This window comes from Phodopus roborovskii, unplaced genomic scaffold (genome assembly GCF_943737965.1).
Source record: "Phodopus roborovskii unplaced genomic scaffold, PHOROB, whole genome shotgun sequence".
In the NCBI taxonomy this organism is placed as follows: domain Eukaryota; kingdom Metazoa; phylum Chordata; class Mammalia; order Rodentia; family Cricetidae; genus Phodopus; species Phodopus roborovskii.
Genome location: NW_026126469.1, coordinates 22,025,185 through 22,041,045, shown reverse-complemented (window position 1 = coordinate 22,041,045; position 15,861 = coordinate 22,025,185).

Below are 15,861 nucleotides of genomic sequence, written 5' to 3'. Positions count from 1 at the left end.
GGTAGCCATGGTAGGTTCATCCAGGGTAGCCATGGTGGACTGGCTCCTCCAGGGCAGCCAAGCCAGGTTCATCTAAGGTAGACACAATGATTTTGTTCATGTTTCTCTGTCTCACTCTCTTAGGAAAGTGGGAACACCATACCACAACTTAAACCTTGTTAGCCAGGAGGGGTATCCATGCCTTATTAATAGCAAATAGGAAATAAGAGGATTTATTTTCCATGCACTTGGCTTAAAGACAGCTACTAGAGTCCAAGAAGAAAATATTTGGGCAAACTAATTTATAATCACCAATGGATGTTGCCATGGTCCTTCCACAGCAACTGCAGGTGTCAGAACCATGAGCTATGCTGTGAGCTCAAAAATGTTTACATCATTTTTGAAGCTTTTACATGCCTATCCAACACCTTGTTAAGGAAGTAGCCAAGTAAATCCATCTTCCACTTTGCTAGCCCAGGTCACCAGTAGCTCTAACTGTTACTGTATAAAAATACAACCAAGCAGTGATTGAAACTGTTGTGTCTGTGCTCCCTATTTAGAGCATTCATTTCCTGAGAGGAAAAAGATGTCCTGACCAACTGGGCTCATGAACAGTGACCCCCATGGAGTGTACCTAACGTCCTCTGCAGCAAAAGCATGGCCAGCCAGTTTATAATTATGTACATCCGAGGTCTATTAGAGCTGACTCCAGGCCATGCATTGCAACCATAACCACAAGATGCACACAGAGTCCCTGCAAGGTGCCACCACTAGTGCAATTGTCTCAAAGCATGAGTGACAATTGATCCTTTAGAACTAAGAGAACAACGAGGAGGAAAAAACAAAACTCTCTTCTTACGTTCCTTGAATCTCATGACTAGCTTCACAGCCTTAGCTGGCAAATCCAGAGTCCTCTCAATTTCTTGACTTCTCCCATGTGTTTCTGGCTTTCCTTTGCCATGGCTCGTGAACTCCAGTCCTTAAGTAGGAATCCTGTTCTTTGTTGCTTTCTGGACACACTGTTTACCTTCAGTGTTTGAAGAGGTTGGTGCCCTTTGAGGAACTTTGCCACAAACCAGCAGCTGAAGCACTGGATACACTCATGGTTCATGCTCCTGCAGGCCTCCCCCATGCTCATTGTGATGATGGTAGAGGAGGAGGAGGCCTCTCTTTTATTCATTAAGTAAATATGGACCCAAAATTTGAAAATCTTCAGTGTTTAGTTAGGTAGGTTAAAAAGCTAAAAGGAATGAAATAGAATAAGGCCTCTGTATTTCTATGACTAACCTTTAGGAAAACATGTTTTATATTATCCAAGACTTGTATTTGTCACCTGTGGGCAGGTTTTGGGCTGATTTTAATCAGACATGATGAACCCAGGATGAAACTGGGGTGGGGGTAGGGGATAAGGTTTGATTTAGTACATAGAAAAAGAAAGTCCAGAAATTTTGGATAAAAAAAAAAAATTGATCTTGAGAGAGTCTTAGAGAATATTCAGTGAAGAAGCATTACACGAAACGCTTATGTTAAGCCCTGGGTAGAAAGATGACAAAAGGCCCTTATCAGGTGCACAGAATAACCGGGTGTTGAGATAGGAGTGAAACTCAGCAACAACCGCAGCTTCTAAGAAAAACCAGGACCTGGAGGTGGGCGTTGGGTGCTATTGAAAATAAGGGCAGAGTAAGGAGAAAGGACTTCCACACTGAGACTCAAGACAGCCTAGCCTGAAGAGTCCGAGGGCTGAAGTTCTAGCTTTGCCAGCGTACTGGTGTGGGAAGTGGAGGGACAGAAAGGACGAGAAACCTCAAGTACCTAAGGGTCTAGACACAGTTCTCTCAAAGAGTGTTCCAGGGAAGCTGTTCTAGAGAGCATCACAGAGCTGTTCCCATCCCATATCCACTGGTCATTTGATCAAAGAGGAAATGTGTGGAGGGATAAATAACATGCAAGACATGTAGAAAAAGTTATATGGAAATACAGTACTATAGAATCACACACACACACACACACACACACACACACACACACACACACACACACACACACAGAGTTACAATGAAGTTACTTTATACCAGAATGCTCTTCCTAGCCACCACATTAATAAATAAAAAAACCCAGTGCCAGGAATGGGTTATCTCTTTTGGAGTTGTTGATCAGTGAGGTCTTATGGCCAATGTGATTGGTAACCTTCCAGAACCTGAAGGTAGGACTAATTTTGAAGATACTACATATTTGAGTTATATAGAACGTGGAGTAACCAAGTTGGAAGCTTTGTCTCTATTGTCTAGCTTTTGTAATGCTGGGAGGTGCTGTGCATGCTACTGGAAGAGGAAATTATCAATCTTACCCAGCTGGGCATCCTTTGAGCTACAATAATAATGGCCTGGTAAGACAGATCCATGGATGCCAAAGTGGCATAAACATCATGGGAATTTCTGAGCACTTTCTGATTGGATTTCAAGTTCCACTCCACAAGATGAAACCCGTACCTGGCCCCATTATCAGGTCAAGAATCTTTAGCTAGACAGGTTATAGGCCCTAGGGGAGAACCTATTACTATTATTCTGCTAAATGGACAGAGTATTAAACTGATCCTTAAAGACTTATTGTTATGCCCATAGATTAATATGTTTCTCAGCTCTCCTCAGAGAATATGCTATGTGCAGTAGATGGTGATTAATGCAGAGCTGCAGCATGCTCAACTCTGAATGAGACAGCTGGATCGTACCCTCGCCTCCAAAGGCCCAGGGATCATTGTGGAAGAAGGGATGGAAAGGATGTAAGAGCTGGCAGCAGGGGATGAATACGGAAACAGTGTCTTCTGGACACCGCAGGGCAGCTGCACATGTGAACACACAACAGCTGTGACAGCATGCACATGACCAAGGGGCTATTGGCAACTGAGAGCTGCTAGGGGAGGGACAATCAGTTTCTTCTAAGAGTGTAACCCCTGACTTGTCATGGGTTACCATGCTCCAGGGGAAGGCCGCACATCCAAAAGTAGGTGGGCAGTGCAAACTGGACTTCATAGTTTTGAAATTACAATATAACCACATAATTTTTTCTTTTCTCCCTCCAACCCTTCCCATGCAACCCTTCCTATTTCAAATATGTGTGTGTGTGTGTGTGTGTGCGCGTGCGTGCGTATGGTGCCAGAATATTAAATTTATATATTTACATATATTTATATATAAATGCAATATTCTCAGTCTATAATGTTACTTGCTATATATATGATTTCAGGGCTTGGAGCTGCATAACCAGTTAGCGGACTGTTTCTTGGGGAAGACACTTTTCTCCAGCTCTCAGCAATCCTAAGGTACCTGTGACCCTGTGTCTAAGATTGGGCCTCATGAGATTTTCCCCTTCTATGTTAGCATGTTTGCTGGTGTCATCCCTGTGCAGGTCTCACTTAGGCAGCCATGTTGAGTCTTCATGCGTTTAGCCCCTCTGACATTTCTGGGAGATGCACTCTTACAGCAGACATCCTGTCCCTCTGACCCTTACAGATCTTTCTGTCCCCTCCCCCTTTTCTGCTGTGTTCTCTGAACATGGAGTGTAGGAGTTGTATTGTAACTGGACCAGTTGGGCTCATGATCACCTGGTCTCTGCATCTGTTACAGGTTTTGATAATGATCTCTGTCTGTTTCAGAGAGATTTTTGTTGAGGGATTGAGAGCTACACCTGCCTGTGGGTATGCAGCTAAATATTGAGAATACAGTGCAACCTCTGGAAGGCAACCTAGGGCAAAGTAAATCGCCTGTGACATTTGAGCCTCTTATACTCTCCTGACTGACAACTTGTAAGGGGGCTCTCACGACTCACACTGGTGCTTTCGTTACATAGTCTATGGAACGTAGGGTCAGTGGTGCCTGCCCAGATGGGAAAATTTTATTCAAAAGATGGATGTCTAGACACACCCATAGACTTATAGGTATTATGTGTAATTTTAGGTAAATAATAGTATGATCCCTTATGACTTTTTCCCTTGCTGTTATTTTACCTTCTTCTCCCCACTTCCGTGTTGCTGCCCTAACCCATTTTCCCCATCTCCCTCTCCAAATTACTTTCACCCTGTTTGGAGGACCCAAAGTTGGGTGCATAGGGAAGGGGAGGAGGACCTGGTCGAAGTTAGGGGACGGATTGAATATAATCAAAATGCATTGAACAAAATTTTCAAAGAGCTAATAGAGATTTTTTTTGAAGTGAGACTTAAAGAAGGTAAACTATACTTCTCTTAAATGACATGAAGTTAGGAAGCTGGCAGTCCAGAACAGTATCACTATGGTGTAACTAGTGTTCTAGCCACCCCAACCATGTGTGTGCATTTGTATTTATGTGTGAACACATAGTGTGTGCAGGTGTGCTTTTCCGTATGTGCGCATACAAGAGTCAGAGTTCATGTCCAGTGTCTCCTGCCATAATGTTTGACTCGGGCACTCTCACTTCACCTGGAACTCACTATTTTGGCTAGACTGGGTAGTTAGTGGGCTTTCAGCTGTGTATCTATTCCTCATCCCCAAAGCTAAAATTACAGATGTGTCAGATGTGTGCTGTGTGTGTGTGTGTGACTTCTGGAGATCAAATTCAGGTTCTCAAGTTTCACAGCAATCCCTTTACTCATGGCACCATTCTGCTGGTTTCTAAACTTATTGTTTAAGTGCCAACATGTTTAGCTTATGGTTTCTACCTTTGAGCACTATAAGCACTATGCCCACCACAGAGGTAGGAGGAAGGAAAGAACGATGAACACATACTGATTTACCCACTCAGCTAGTCTCCTTCAAAGAGGATTTCTTGTAATATTCCAGTTTATAATGGCTACTTACACCTTTTCAGCATTTTGACTGAATATGATAAATCCTAACTACTGAAATATAATTTTCAGGTTTGGCACTTAGGTTAGTTTATATGTGTAAATGTATTTGTTTATCTGGGTAGATGTGTGCATGCATGACACACATGTGATGGCCAGAGGACAAACCATGTGGGCTGCAAGGACTGAATTCAGCTTTGGTGGCAAGATCCTGTACCAGATGAACCATCTCACTACCCCTAGATTACTTTAAAGTTCTCTTACTAAGATACATGAGAATTAAGGTTACTAAATAGGCAAGTAGCCATCTATGCTATAGCTTTCTAACCACAGAATATTTAAAGTCTTTTTCCAGCTCTGTATTATGTGGTGGATAGAGCTCTAGATGTATGGTGTTGGAGATGGAATTCTGAGCCTTGCACGTGGTACACAAAAAACGGTATCTACACCTCTATCCTTGGATCATAACTAGTAATTTTCTGTTGGGTGCTTGTGTTACTTTAAACCTTTTTTTAAAAAAAGTAGATGATTCCTATTGAGTTCCCTTCTCCCACATTAAGCTTTCTTTGTAGAGGGAAGGCATTTGGCCCAACAGCTTACTTACAGTAAGACATATGCCCAATGTACAAACTAGGTCAGAAGGCCACAAAACGTGTTAGGAAACAAACCAGAGCATGTGAGATTGCGCTTGTACAAACATATTGTGTGTGTACTATTGATCTCCATGTCATAGGGGAACTGTAATGAGCTGGCAGAAGCTCTCAGGAGGGAAAATTAGAAGATGAGAAAGCTGTTCTCCGAGGACCAATGACGAGCAAGCAGCACAGCAGATCCCCAGAAGTATAGGGGTTCTAGTCCTATGTACATCTGTCTCTATCCAGGCGTCATGGTACTAGGGAAGGCAACCAGTTTGGTTTTCTTGTTGAAATAAAGAGAGAAAGATCATGTGATGGCCAATTTCTTTTGTTTTGTTTTGTTTTGTTTTGTCTACTTGACACAAGTGACAATCATCTGAGAGGAAGAAACCCCAATTGAGAAAATGCGTCTATGAAATCAGGCTGTATACTAGCCTGTAGGACATTTTTAAAGTTAGTGATTGATGTGTGAATGCCCACCCCTTGGTGGGTGGTGCTATGCTTGAGCAGGTGGTCCTGGATGGTGCTATTAAGAAAGCAAGCCAAGGAAGCTAGTAAGCAGCATCCCTCCTTGGCCTCGGCATCAGCTCCTGTGTCCCGGTTTCTGCCCTACTTGAGTTTCTGCCCTGACTCCCCTTTAGTGATGGACTGGTATCTGGCAGTGTAAGCAATATAAACCCTTTCCTATTGAAGTTGCTTTTGACAATGGTATTTTATCATAGCAATAGAAACCCCAAGACAGATGGTAATTAAAATCTTTTGCAATATAAGTAGTTCCATGCTGTTCTTAAAATTAAATCTCAGTCTTATGATTTTATCAATAAAGACTCAGGAGTCAGATGCTGGGGTGAAAACCTGTTAGCTCAGAGAGGCAAAGGAGCAACCAGCTGACCTTCCTCCTTAACAGGGGTCTCAGAAAGAGCCTTCTCTGCTGTCCCAAACCAAAAGAACCCACAGACTCCAAGTCCCTCCCTACTACATACATCCCATGTGTTTCTCTATCCATTTTCCAGACTCCCTCCAACTCCCTATGACTACTTCCTGTCAACTAGTCACTATCTCCACCTCTTGACCCAAAGTTGATTTTATTTAGTTAACGAAACCTCAGTGTTCACAGTATGATAAAATGCCCTCCAATAGTACCTGTGCCAACACGAGAGAAGACTGTGAAATGATTTGGGAAGGAAGAGTGAGAGAGAATGGAAGTGGACACATAGCCTAGAATGAAGGGTTTCCATGAGAAATAAAATCCTTGGTAAAGGATTATCAAAGCAAAGGAGCCATTTGGGGATGATTTCTACATGGTAGTATCCTGCGTAATGGAATTTTTAGATTTATTTTATGTATACATGTCTGTCGTGCATACCTGGTGCCCACGGAGGACAGAAAGGCATTGACTCTCCTGGAAATGGAGTGATAGATGTTTATAAACTAGCATGTCAGTGCTTGGAATCAAACCCAGGTCCTCTGCAATAACAAGTGTCCTTAACCACTGACCCATTTCCGAGGCTCGTCATATTGAGTCCTTTAAATTGTAGGATTTTTTTTTCCAGCTGATGACTTGAACCCCACTGTAGTATTGGACATACAGATTAAAATTCTAGTAACCAGCAATGATGCCTCTGTGCATCTGTTTTAACCACCTAATTAAAAAGCCTAAAATGGGAGCAGCTTCTATAATCACCCAAGTCAATGAAATGCACTAGTTCCCATTAAGTTCCCATTTTAATGCAACTGTTTTTAAATAGCATTTATTCTACCATTCTAGCCTTTCACACACCTTCTTTTAATATTTGTTTCTACGGCTCCTGATCCTTTTTTTTTTTTTTCTCCCTAATCTCCCACAAGTCTTTCCTTCTTTAAGTTTAGGAACCTCCAGTGATCTATTTATTGATCTTCAATTGAAAAAGTATGTGCGGGTTATTTTATTGCAACATTGAGAGTCTGCATCTCCCTCTGTGTGGGCATGCTGTAGTTCTTCTAAAATACTTTCTTGGAGACTGCCTTATAATCTAATAGGCTCCCCTAATGAGATTGTTTTTCAAATGCAAATAAGGCCTCAAATTCTGCAGCTGAGATGAGTTTCTCTCCTTGAGAGGCCACACACTCATCCCATTCCATTATTTTGCTGTTAGCAGCTTGTCTTTGAACAGAGCCCTGCTGCTCTTTCTGCCACCAGCAACTCCAGAAGAGGGGGATAAGGTCTGTTTTCTGGGTTGATGGACAAGTCAAGGAACAGGAGGATGTCAAGAAAGGCAAAGAATGGCGGCGCTTCGACCCAGTTCAGGCTCTTCTCTAAAAGGTGGCTTCACGGCAGCCCCTAATCCTTAAGCTTCAGCCTTAGATCTCTTCGATAAACTTCAGAATTCTAAAGTCTCTGGTCTAAGTTCTTGTTTCCATTTCCAGCAAATGGTACTGTTGTCATTCTGCACACGTCAGCATCTTCCTCCCCTCCCCCACCAAGCAAACTCCTGCCTTTCCAGCTTCCTTCCCTCATCTAAGCCACGATCATCAGGGAAAAGAGAGAAGAAACACATTTATTTCTGAATCAAACATACTGAGAAGCCAGGTGTGGCACATACACCTGTGATCCCAGTACTTTGGAGGCTGAGGCAGGAGGATCGTGAGCCTGAGGTCAGCCTGTCCTAAATAGTAAGACCTCATTGTCAACAAAATAAAACATAAATTCTGGGAGAGTTTTTCTGTGAGCAGGCCTGATTGAGGTCTGGTCTCCAGTTCTTACTTCGAATCTCGGTTGAGCACATTGTCAGAGGCTAAAGAAAACCCAAAGCAGGAAACTCTAAAGAGCAATGAAGGCCCTTGCTGAAGCTTCTTAAGGAGACAGAGAAGAAGCATGGAAGAATTCTGTATCCTGCTGTATAGATGCTCCTAAACCCTCTTTTCTGTTTTCGTTCTTTCCACTTTTTCTGCCTAATTTATCTGTGCCTGAAAGCCACATTTCTGTTCACTCATGGCTAGGTGATTCTTCTCCTTCAGTCTCTGCTCACATGACTCTGTCAGGGGAGCCTAGGCTAGATCTTGCATTAACCTGTCTTGTGGTTTCTTTTGCAATGTGGGCAGCCGCCAGGATATACTGAATAGACCTTCTTCCCAAGATCCTGCCGTGCAATTTCAAGGAGTGCCGTGACTGACTGCCTCCAGCCTTAGCTTTCTTACCATGCTCACTTATTTGAGTGAGTTCTAATCTAATGGTTGGGCATAGGAAAGAGGAGAGGTATCCCAGTGCTTGTGTCTGGGCAGTTTGGTGTTTCTCTAATGGGCATTGCTCCCAAGATCTTGAACTGGTAAAGGGAAGGAATGATGTTTGAAAAGGAAGATTCTTGGCAATCTCTAGGCCGTCCTTACTTTAAAGAGGAATTGATGCTGAGCCCAGTACTCTGCATTGCAGGATTCTCTGACCATTTCCCTCCCCCTGTGTCTAAGGCTGTATGACGGGTCCTCTGAAAGGAGTTTCCATTCATGCTACAAATAGAAGTGAGTAGACTTGAAAGCCAAATATTTCCCTCTTGCTTCAGTTGTGGTACACGGAAGGCATCTAGGAGAGAATACTTTATTAGAGCCTTGAAGAGACTGTAAGGAAATAATCCATTTATTTGGCTTGAGGAGTAAATTGAAGTCTAGAGAAATAAAGCAGACTTAGATATAACTGTGTGTTTTAGTCATTGTGTTGCTACAACATGATACCTAAGGCTGGTGTTTTGACAAAGAAGAGGTTTATTTAGTTCTATTTCTGGAAATCCAAGAACACAGTGTCAGCATTTCCTTGGCTCTGGTGAGGACCTTCCAGCTAAAGCTTAGTGTAGTTAATGTCATAATGGTGGAGGATGTAAAAGGTGGAGTAGTTTTACAGTGAGATAGCAAGTTAGAGAGACTAGGGAGGGTAGAGGATCACTTGTTAAAGAACTCACTCCTGCAGGAATGAACCAACTCTACCATTCATCCTTTCTGAGGCCTGGGGTACCTAATTACCTCACCCCTACTCCCTACCCCTCCAACTAGTCCTCACCTCCCAATATTTCCTCCATTTCAGTACTCAATACTACCCCACTGAGGAGCAAGCTTCCAGCTCATAAATCTTTAGAGGGCAAACTATAATAAACTGGTCTCAGATTTTGTGTCTACCTCTGAATCCTTGACTATAAAATAAGGATCTTTATTGTGTATTTAAGTGTAAAGCCAAACTGACTCAGAGTCCCATACTACCCTTTGTGGGGATGTGCCCCTGGAGGAGAACAATGGACCATGGGAGAAATGGGTATTTCTATAGTGTTGTGCAGGAAATAATGATTTTCTAGGCAGGCCCCAGGTCCTGGCAGTAAGATACAGTCATTGGAAAGGGAAGTATAATTGCTTGGAGATGGAGTTTTCTAATCTAGTTTGGATCTTATTGTTGGACAGTCTGATCAAATTTGAGTTCCCCTGTACGACTTTCTCTCATTCTTAGCCTAAAGCAATTACTGCTTCCTTCCAAGGATCACTGACCACTGTCCTGACATTATCTTTCTCTGAATATCTGTGCCTTCCAGGTATTTTCATCTTATAAATAAAGTCAGGAGACAAAAACAGGCATAATTCCTGACAAAGGTCACCCCACCTCAAGATTAGTACCATGTGCTCTTTATTAACACGGGACAGATCAATTCTTAGGCCTGGAAAGACGGCCAAGCAACCCCAGTTCCCTCCCAGCTTCAGGTCCTCCCTAGCATCTGTCAACCTGCCAAGAGCCAGTGTTACATCTTTGTCTTAGTGCCCATCTTTATCCTGGTTGGCTGGGAGGCCCTGCTGGGTTTGGAGAGGGTCAGGGCACAAGGCCAGGCAAGATGAGAGGCCACAGAGAAGAAATAAAGAAAAAAATTCCAGAGAAATGTACCAGCGTGGTGCAGAGAGCAAATAGGCTAAGGATTGGCAAGAAAGTGAAATAGCCTTGGTCAAGGTCAAAGCAGTGAGGACATTCTCAAGTTGGAAACCGAAATCAATTCTTTTGCCCTTTCAGTCTGGCAGTAGCATCTGGTAGGCGCTTAGGAAGATGTAAGACTGAGTGAGAGTCAGCCCCAGCAGTCGCCGGAAAAGGCAGAAGGGCAGCAGACCTAGTGTTGAGGCCAGAAAGCAAGCACATCCCTTTACTGTCACCACTGGATCTTGGCTGACAGTAGCAGAGCTGGCCCATGGCCTACTACAGGCATGGTGGGAATCTCTATTCTTTCAAGTTCCTGCTTTCATGTTTTTGCAGAAACAAATACATGTCATATATAAAAATAGCTAAAGCTGTGTTCTGATGAAGCTGGGGGCCACAGGGAACCTCGCTGTCCTGTCACTTAGCATTCAGGGCAAGGACGCTGCAGCACTTCTCCACAGCCAGTTCTTGCCAGAAAAGGTTGCAAGGATTTTGGATCGATGAGACACAGAATCAGGGAGGAGGGAGTACAGGGAAATAAAAGTTCTTTTCCTCTCTTTTCTGCTCCACTGCTTGGTAGAGTGCACCAAGATGACTGTAATTTAAGGATAGAGGAGGGCGTGTGAGAAAACACCATCCAGGAGAAAACACCATCCAGGGAAGAAAACTGTCATACAATGAGCATTTTTTCAGAGGTGAAAGAAAACCTGTCTTTAAATAATTTCAGTGTTCACTGGGGGAGCGCCTAGGCCCTGCTCCAAATGATGTGACAGACTTTGATGATCCCCCATGGAAGGCCTCACCCTCCCTGGGAAGCAGAAAGGGGATGGGATGGGGGTCAGTGGGGGGCATGGGAGGATGGGAGGGAGAGGGACCTGGGATTGATATGTAAAACATGATTGTTTCTAATTTAAATTAAAAAAGAAAGAAAAATTTTCAATGTCCAAGACAGTTTTTTTTTTCAGAAGTATAGACTTCGTGTTGATTCATTAATGAGCAAATCAGATAAGAAAGGGACATATCTTAGTCCATTTTCTGTTGCTGTAACAAAGCACCCAAATATATATTTATAAAGAAGTTTTTTGGCTTATGAAATGGAAGCTGGGAAATCCAAAATAATGATTCATTCAGTGTCTCGTTAGCATGCAATGAAGACCATTGAGTTGTACCATAACATTTTGGAAGCCTTCACATTAAAGTACTCTAGGCATGCTGGCTCAGGCCTTTCTTCTTACCAAGCCACTAATGTCATCACCTTACACTAATGACCTCATTTCATCACAGCTGCCTTTCAACATGCCTTCTCTCTAAATACCATTAGCATGAGTTTGAGGATTGGAGTTTTCAATGTAGGCATAAATTTTGGGGGCCTCATTTAACACATCGCAGGGAACAGATTTGACAAGCTCTATAATGGCAAAGGGAAAAAGAAAAGATATAGTGGAGGCTGAGTCAACACACAGTCATTGGGATCACGTGTTATTCCAGATACCAGGCATTCAGAAGCTACTAAGGTGAAAGATGAGTGAAGAGCTCAATTTTATAGATGGGCACAGATCTATTCACAAACAACTTCATATCAAAGCATAATATGACATATTATCAGAGGAATGAACTACATTCTTTTTATTTATCTTATTTTACATATTGATTCCAGTTCCCTCTCCCTCCTTCTCTCCCTCCCTCCCATGCCCTGCGACCCTCCCCCATCCCATTCCCACTCCACAGGGAGGGTGGTGCCTTCCAGGAGGGGTCAACAAAATCTGTCATTTGGAATAGGGACTAGGCCCTCCCTCCTGCCTCTAGGTTAAGGGAGTATCCCTCCATAGGGAATGTGCTCTCTAAGTCCTTTTGTGCACCAGGGATACATTCTGGTTCTACTGTCAGAGGTCCCTTAGTCTGCCCAGGCCTTCTAACTGAGACCCATGTTCAGGGGGTCTGAGTCTGTCCAGTGCTGGATTCCCAGCTATCAGTCTGGGGGTCCATTAGTTCCATCTTGTTCAGGTCAGCTGTCTCTGTGGGTTTCTGTAGCATGGTCATATCCTCCCTCTCTGCATCTGGATTCCAGTTCAGCTCAGTGTCTGTTTCTGTTTCCAACAGCTACTAGATGAGGGATCTATGATGGTGGATAAGTTAGTCATCGATCTCATTATCAGGGAAGGTCATTTATGGTAACCTTTCTACTGTTGCTCAAATTGTTAGTTGGGGTCAGTCTTGTAGATCTCTGGACATTTCTCTAGAATCAGTTTTCTCTTTAAACCTATAATGACTCCCTCATTTATGGTATCTCTCTCTCTCTTTTTATTTTTCTCTTGTCTGTTCCTCCCCATACTCAATCTTCCTAGTCCCACATGCTTTCCTCTCCTCCCCTTCTCTTTCTCCTAGCTCCCTCTCCACTCACTGCCCCCCTGAACTACATTCTTTAAGTGGTACAGGCTGAGTTTAATTTCATCTAGTAGAGCCGAGAAACACTGCCCCATGGAAGAGGAGATATTTGATCTGGAAATTGAAAAAGTTTTGTATTTGTTTCATACATTGATATTTCATTTGAAAATATCAACTCATTAGCTTAAGAAAATTCAGTCTCACCACTTTCCATTAAAAGGATAACTGCAGTCTGGACTTACTCCATGCTATTATCATTTATATGTCTGAGTTAATGCAAATGCTTCAGTAGACCTACCAAAGGTCTGTCCGTGGTAACTGGAAAACACAAAGCCCAGAGGTGCAAACTATGAGAAACGAGAATTCCTCTAGGGAAAAATGACAGATTTGCTGTTTAGGTAAAGCAATATTGTTCTTGCCCTAGCCATACCTTATTCAACTATTTTAGTTTTGAAGTGGAGTTTAAATTTGTTAAAAAATAAAGGGTTTGATGGAGATTTAAGTATGGAGTTTGGGAGGGCATGCATGGAAGAGAAGGACAATGGTTCGGGCTCATGGTCGCAAGAAAATTACTTACTCAGCTGCTATAATCAGAGTTCAGTGGAAGTTTGGAAGTTTGGTAAATGGCCTATATAGCAATTTTTTTTTTTGTGTTTATGTACCACGTAATCACGTAATCTCTGTTTCAATTATTTAACCCTGATGATACAGCATGGAAAAAGTCATAGAAGATATGCAAATGAATGAATTCTGCTGTGTTGTAGTAAAAAAAAATTATCTATAAAAAATAGTGAAGTGGGGTTAGAGAGATGGCTCAGCAGTTGAGAGCATTGGCTGCTCTTCCAGAGATGACCCAGGTTCAATTCCCAGCAGCCACATGGCAGCTCACAACTGTCTGTTACTCCAGTTCTATGGGGACTTGACCTTCACATATGTGGGTGAGGCAACAATGGATATAAAATAAAAATGAATCTTAAAAAAAATTAACTAAAAAAAAAGTGAGCTGGTGTGGTGGTGTACACCTTTGATTCTAGCACTCGGGAGTCAGAGGCAGGAGGATCTCTGTGAGTTTGAGGCCAGCCTGGTCTACAAAGACTGTTCCAGGACAGTCCTTTGATACTATACAGAGAAACCCTGTCTCAAAACAAAACAAACAAAAACAGTGAAGTGATTGGAAAAGACTCAGGATACCAGTTTGTCCTGAAACCAAAGTGTGTGACTTGGCTCTCTTTCTACTGCCCACTTATTTCTTCAAGATAAAATTTTCTGGCCCCTCATTAGTATTTTCCAACCAATGGCTGATTTTCATTTTACTGTGTGGCAAATAGGGATTGTATGTCATAGGTAGAAATTAAAAAATGTAGCAGTAAACAGGCAAAAACACGGAGTTCAACTTATGCTAGGAAGAGACAGGCAATAAGCATAAAAAAAAAGTGTAATGTCAGGTAGCAATAAAAGCTATGACAAAGCATTTGTAGAAGAAAGGGCATAGCAGGACATTATTTCCGATGAACAGTCAGAGAAAACCTCCCTGAAGAAGTCAGATTCCTCAAGAACTTGAATGAATGGAGGGCACCATGGAGGTAAGGGTGTCTCTGGCTGAGGAGCAGCAAAGGACAGAGCTAAAGGCAAGTGCATCTTTGTAGTGTTGGGTTCAATCCAGAAGTCAGCTGCTCTGAGAAAGCCAAGAGAAGGGTTAAAGTCGTGGACATTTGGACCAGAGAAGTGTCCAGGGCCCAGACTAAGCAGATCCCTCAGGGCACAGGACACAGTCAGAGCAGCCCCTATCATATTTACAGTTTACCAGTGCTGTTCTGCCTGCTGCTTGACAACTAGACTGTAGGGGCATTAGCAGAGAAAACAGCTTTGGGATTGGGATTGGGATTGGGGGTGGGGTTGTCACAGTGTAATAACTATATATATATAACTATATATAATAACGGTGATAGCCTGTTAGAAGAGAGTCTGCATTGGCATTCTTGAAGAATTTTCGTGTGAATTAGATATTGACTGTGAAGAAATCAACGGTGGCTTTAAACTTTTGGCTGGAGGAACCAGAAGTCACCATCCTCTGTGAATGCATCTGTTAATTTTTCCATGGCACTTATGTCACTTGTAAACTGAGAGTTATCAGTAGTGACATTTTTGGAGTTAAACAAAATTAAATGACTCATGGCAAGATTGGCAATAAATAATAATAATAATAATAATAATAATAATAAACATTTGATAGCATATTCCTTATATCAGGTATTATTTTGAGAAAGCAAAGTTAGTTATTCTTTGAGAAAAATTAGAGGTAAACAGACACCGGTAAGTTCCTGAACTTGCTTTAATTTAATTCTGGTATTGATTTTTAATTTTATACTATTGTGTTTGGGGGATATAGTTTGTGTTATTAATCTTCTTAACTGTATTGGGCTTGTTTTAGGGTTTCTATTGCTGTGATGAAACTCTGTGGCCAAAAGTAAGTTGGGGAGGAAAGGGCTTATTTGACTTATAATTCCACATCACAGATCATCATCAAAGGAAGTCAGGACAGAAACTCAAACAGGGAAGGAGCCTGGAGGCAGAAGCTGATGCAGAGGCCATAGGGGAATGCTGCCTGCTGGCTTATTCTCATGATTTATTCAGCCTGCTTTTTTATACCATCCATGACCACCAGCCCAGTGATGACATCAGTCTCTGTGGTATGGATCCTCCCACATCAATCATCAACTAAGAAAATATAGCCTTGGCCACAAGCCAGGCCAATAAGGGGCATTTTCTCAGTTGAGGTTCCCTCTTCTCAAATGAGTCTAGCTTGTATCATGTTGACATAAAACTAGTTAACACAAAGCTTCTTTTTTCTTTCTTTCTTTCTTTCATTCATTCATTCATTCATTCATTCATTCATTCATTCAGTCTGTTTGGACAGGATCTCCCTATGTAACTCTGGATGACCTGAATCTCACTATGTAGATGAAGTTAGCCTCTAACTCACAGATTTGTCTGCATCTGTCACCCAAGTGCTGGAATTAAAGGTGTGTCCCACCACACCCAGCCTTATTTTGTTGTTGTTGTTAAATAGATATTTTATAGTGTACTACATTCTCTTGTCATTTATTCTTACTATTTTTGTTATTTTCTCC